Here is a 5,558-nt window from a genome sequence, read left to right on the forward strand (position 1 = left end):
TGTCTCTCTCTCTCTGCGTGTGTCTCTCTCTCTCTGCGTGTGTCTCTCTCTCTCTGCGTGTGTCTCTCTCTCTCTGCGTGTGTCTCTCTCTCTCTGCGTGTGTCTCTCTCTCTCTGCGTGTGTCTCTCTCTCTGCGTGTGTCTCTCTCTCTGCGTGTGTCTCTCTCTCTCTGCGTGTGTCTCTCTGCGTGTGTGTCTCTCTCTCTGCGTGTGTCTCTCTCTGCGTGTGTCTCTCTCTCTCTGCGTGTGTCTCTCTCTGCGTGTGTCTCTCTGCGTGTGTCTCTCTGCGTGTGTCTCTCTCTGCGTGTGTCTCTCTGCGTGTGTCTCTCTGCGTGTGTCTCTCTCTGCGTGTGTCTCTCTCTGCGTGTGTCTCTCTCTGCGTGTGTCTCTCTCTGCGTGTGTCTCTCTCTCTGCGTGTGTCTCTCTCTCTCTGCGTGTGTCTCTCTCTCTCTGCGTGTGTCTCTCTCTCTCTGCGTGTGTCTCTCTCTCTCTGCGTGTGTCTCTCTCTCTCTGCGTGTGTCTCTCTCTCTCTGCGTGTGTCTCTCTCTCTGCGTGTGTCTCTCTCTCTGCGTGTGTCTCTCTGCGTGTGTCTCTCTCTCTCTGCGTGTGTCTCTCTCTCTGCGTGTGTCTCTCTCTGCGTGTGTCTCTCTCTGCGTGTGTCTCTCTCTGCGTGTGTCTCTCTCTGCGTGTGTCTCTCTCTGCGTGTCTCTCTCTCTGCGTGTCTCTCTCTCTGCGTGTCTCTCTCTCTGCGTGTCTCTCTCTCTGCGTGTCTCTCTCTGCGTGTCTCTCTCTCTCTGCGTGTCTCTCTCTCTCTGCGTGTCTCTCTCTCTCTGCGTGTCTCTCTCTGCGTGTCTCTCTCTCTCTGCGTGTCTCTCTCTCTCTGCGTGTCTCTCTCTCTCTGCGTGTCTCTCTCTCTCTGCGTGTCTCTCTCTCTCTGCGTGTCTCTCTCTCTCTGCGTGTCTCTCTCTCTCTGCGTGTCTCTCTCTCTCTGCGTGTCTCTCTCTCTCTGCGTGTCTCTCTCTCTCTGCGTGTCTCTCTCTCTCTCTCTGCGTGTCTCTCTCTCTCTCTCTGCGTGTCTCTCTCTCTCTCTCTGCGTGTCTCTCTCTCTCTCTCTGCGTGTCTCTCTCTCTCTGCGTGTCTCTCTCTCTCTGCGTGTCTCTCTCTCTCTGCGTGTCTCTCTCTCTGCGTGTCTCTCTCTCTGCGTGTCTCTCTCTCTGCGTGTGTCTCTCTGCGTGTGTCTCTCTGCGTGTGTCTCTCTGCGTGTGTCTCTCTGCGTGTGTCTCTCTGCGTGTGTCTCTCTCTCTGCGTGTGTCTCTCTCTCTGCGTGTGTCTCTCTCTCTGCGTGTGTCTCTCTCTCTGCGTGTGTCTCTCTCTCTCTCTGCGTGTGTCTCTCTGCGTGTGTCTCTCTGCGTGTGTCTCTCTGCGTGTGTCTCTCTGCGTGTGTCTCTCTCTGCGTGTCTCTCTCTGCGTGTGTCTCTCTCTGCGTGTGTCTCTCTGCGTGTCTCTCTCTGCGTGTGTCTCTCTCTGCGTGTGTCTCTCTCTGCGTGTCTCTCTCTGCGTGTGTCTCTCTGTGTGTGTCTCTCTCTCTCTGCGTGTGTCTCTCTCTCTCTGCGTGTGTCTCTCTCTGCGTGTGTCTCTCTCTGCGTGTGTCTCTCTCTGCGTGTGTCTCTCTCTGCGTGTGTCTCTCTGCGTGTGTCTCTCTCTGCGTGTGTCTCTCTCTGCGTGTGTCTCTCTCTGCGTGTGTCTCTCTCTGCGTGTGTCTCTCTCTGCGTGTGTCTCTCTCTGCGTGTGTCTCTCTCTGCGTGTGTCTCTCTCTGCGTGTGTCTCTCTCTGCGTGTCTCTCTCTGCGTGTCTCTCTCTGCGTGTCTCTCTCTGCGTGTCTCTCTCTGCGTGTCTCTCTCTGCGTGTCTCTCTCTGCGTGTCTCTCTCTCTCTCTCTGCGTGTGTCTCTCTCTCTCTCTCTGCGTGTGTCTCTCTCTCTCTCTGCGTGTGTCTCTCTCTCTCTCTGCGTGTGTCTCTCTGCGTGTGTGTCTCTCTCTCTCTGCGTGTGTATCTCTTTGCGTGTGTCTCTCTCTGCGTGTGTCTCTCTCTGTGTGTGTCTCTCTCTCTGTGTGTGTCTCTCTCTGCGTGTGTCTCTCTCTGCGTGTCTCTCTCTCTCTCTGCGTGTGTCTCTCTCTCTGCGTGTGTCTCTCTCTGCGTGTGTCTCTCTCTCTGCGTGTGTCTCTCTCTCTCTGCGTGTGTCTCTCTCTCTCTGCGTGTGTCTCTCTGCGTGTGTGTCTCTCTCTCTGCGTGTGTCTCTCTGCGTGTGTCTCTCTCTGCGTGTGTCTCTCTCTCTCTGCGTGTGTCTCTCTCTGCGTGTGTCTCTCTGCGTGTGTCTCTCTCTGCGTGTCTCTCTCTGCGTGTGTCTCTCTGCGTGTGTCTCTCTCTGCGTGTGTCTCTCTCTGCGTGTGTCTCTCTCTGCGTGTGTCTCTCTCTGCGTGTGTCTCTCTCTGCGTGTGTCTCTCTCTGCGTGTGTCTCTCTCTGCGTGTGTCTCTCTCTGCGTGTGTCTCTCTCTGCGTGTGTCTCTCTCTGCGTGTGTCTCTCTCTGCGTGTGTCTCTCTCTCTCTGCGTGTGTCTCTCTCTCTCTGCGTGTGTCTCTCTCTGCGTGTGTCTCTCTCTCTCTGCGTGTGTCTCTCTCTCTCTGCGTGTGTCTCTCTCTCTGCGTGTGTCTCTCTGCGTGTGTCTCTCTGCGTGTGTCTCTCTGCGTGTGTCTCTCTCTCTCTGCGTGTGTCTCTCTCTCTGCGTGTGTCTCTCTCTGCGTGTGTCTCTCTCTCTCTCTCTGCGTGTGTCTCTCTCTGCGTGTGTCTCTCTCTGCGTGTGTCTCTCTCTGCGTGTGTCTCTCTCTGCGTGTGTCTCTCTCTGCGTGTGTCTCTCTCTGCGTGTGTCTCTCTCTGCGTGTCTCTCTCTGCGTGTGTCTCTCTGCGTGTGTCTCTCTCTGCGTGTGTCTCTCTGCGTGTGTCTCTCTCTGCGTGTGTCTCTCTCTGCGTGTGTCTCTCTCTCTCTCTGCGTGTGTCTCTCTCTCTCTGCGTGTGTCTCTCTCTCTCTGCGTGTGTCTCTCTCTGCGTGTGTCTCTCTGCGTGTGTCTCTCTCTCTCTGCGTGTCTCTCTCTCTCTGCGTGTCTCTCTCTCTGCGTGTCTCTCTCTCTCTGCGTGTCTCTCTCTCTCTGCGTGTGTCTCTCTCTCTGCGTGTGTCTCTCTCTCTGCGTGTGTCTCTCTCTCTGCGTGTGTCTCTCTCTCTCTCTGCGTGTGTCTCTCTCTCTCTCTGCGTGTGTCTCTCTGCGTGTGTCTCTCTGCGTGTGTCTCTCTGCGTGTGTCTCTCTCTCTCTGCGTGTGTCTCTCTCTGCGTGTCTCTCTCTGCGTGTGTCTCTCTCTGCGTGTGTCTCTCTCTGCGTGTCTCTGCGTGTGTCTCTCTCTGCGTGTGTCTCTCTCTGCGTGTCTCTCTCTGCGTGTGTCTCTCTGTGTGTGTCTCTCTCTCTCTGCGTGTGTCTCTCTCTCTGCGTGTGTCTCTCTCTCTCTGCGTGTGTCTCTCTCTGCGTGTGTCTCTCTCTGCGTGTGTCTCTCTCTGCGTGTGTCTCTCTCTGCGTGTGTCTCTCTCTGCGTGTGTCTCTCTCTGCGTGTGTCTCTCTCTGCGTGTGTCTCTCTCTGCGTGTGTCTCTCTCTGCGTGTGTCTCTCTCTGCGTGTGTCTCTCTCTGCGTGTGTCTCTCTCTGCGTGTCTCTCTCTGCGTGTCTCTCTCTGCGTGTCTCTCTCTGCGTGTCTCTCTCTCTCTCTCTGCGTGTGTCTCTCTCTCTCTCTCTGCGTGTGTCTCTCTCTCTCTCTGCGTGTCTCTCTCTCTCTCTGCGTGTGTCTCTCTGCGTGTGTGTCTCTCTCTCTCTGCGTGTGTCTCTCTCTGCGTGTGTCTCTCTCTGCGTGTGTCTCTCTCTGTGTGTGTCTCTCTCTGTGTGTGTCTCTCTCTCTGTGTGTGTCTCTCTCTGCGTGTGTCTCTCTCTGCGTGTCTCTCTCTCTCTCTGCGTGTGTCTCTCTCTCTGCGTGTGTCTCTCTCTGCGTGTGTCTCTCTCTCTGCGTGTGTCTCTCTCTCTCTGCGTGTGTCTCTCTCTCTCTGCGTGTGTCTCTCTCTCTCTGCGTGTGTCTCTCTGCGTGTGTGTCTCTCTCTCTGCGTGTGTCTCTCTCTGCGTGTGTCTCTCTCTCTCTGCGTGTGTCTCTCTCTGCGTGTGTCTCTCTGCGTGTGTCTCTCTCTGCGTGTGTCTCTCTGCGTGTGTCTCTCTGCGTGTGTCTCTCTCTGCGTGTGTCTCTCTCTGCGTGTGTCTCTCTCTGCGTGTGTCTCTCTCTGCGTGTGTCTCTCTCTGCGTGTGTCTCTCTCTGCGTGTGTCTCTCTCTGCGTGTGTCTCTCTCTGCGTGTGTGTCTCTCTCTGCGTGTGTCTCTCTCTGCGTGTGTGTCTCTCTCTGCGTGTGTCTCTCTCTCTGCGTGTGTCTCTCTCTCTCTGCGTGTGTCTCTCTCTCTCTGCGTGTGTCTCTCTCTCTCTGCGTGTGTCTCTCTCTCTGCGTGTGTCTCTCTGCGTGTGTCTCTCTCTCTCTGCGTGTGTCTCTCTCTCTGCGTGTGTCTCTCTCTCTGCGTGTGTCTCTCTCTGCGTGTGTCTCTCTCTCTCTCTCTGCGTGTGTCTCTCTCTGCGTGTGTCTCTCTCTGCGTGTGTCTCTCTCTGCGTGTGTCTCTCTCTGCGTGTGTCTCTCTGCGTGTGTCTCTCTCTGCGTGTGTCTCTCTCTGCGTGTGTCTCTCTCTGCGTGTGTCTCTCTCTCTCTCTGCGTGTGTCTCTCTCTCTCTGCGTGTGTCTCTCTCTCTCTGCGTGTGTCTCTCTCTCTCTGCGTGTGTCTCTCTGCGTGTGTCTCTCTCTCTCTGCGTGTGTCTCTCTCTCTCTGCGTGTGTCTCTCTCTCTCTGCGTGTGTCTCTCTCTCTCTGCGTGTGTCTCTCTCTCTCTGCGTGTGTCTCTCTCTCTCTGCGTGTGTCTCTCTCTCTGCGTGTGTCTCTCTCTCTGCGTGTGTCTCTCTCTCTCTGCGTGTGTCTCTCTGCGTGTGTGTCTCTCTCTCTGCGTGTGTCTCTCTCTGCGTGTGTCTCTCTCTCTCTGCGTGTGTCTCTCTCTGCGTGTGTCTCTCTGCGTGTGTCTCTCTGCGTGTGTCTCTCTCTGCGTGTGTCTCTCTGCGTGTGTCTCTCTGCGTGTGTCTCTCTCTGCGTGTGTCTCTCTCTGCGTGTGTCTCTCTCTGCGTGTGTCTCTCTCTGCGTGTGTCTCTCTCTCTGCGTGTGTCTCTCTCTCTCTGCGTGTGTCTCTCTCTCTCTGCGTGTGTCTCTCTCTCTCTGCGTGTGTCTCTCTCTCTCTGCGTGTGTCTCTCTCTCTCTGCGTGTGTCTCTCTCTCTCTGCGTGTGTCTCTCTCTCTGCGTGTGTCTCTCTCTCTGCGTGTGTCTCTCTGCGTGTGTCTCTCTCTCTCTGCGTGTGTCTCTCTCTCTGCGTGTGTCTCTCTCTGCGTGTGTC

Source organism: Gorilla gorilla, chromosome 9 (assembly GCF_029281585.2).
Source record: "Gorilla gorilla gorilla isolate KB3781 chromosome 9, NHGRI_mGorGor1-v2.1_pri, whole genome shotgun sequence".
NCBI classification, from domain to species: domain Eukaryota; kingdom Metazoa; phylum Chordata; class Mammalia; order Primates; family Hominidae; genus Gorilla; species Gorilla gorilla.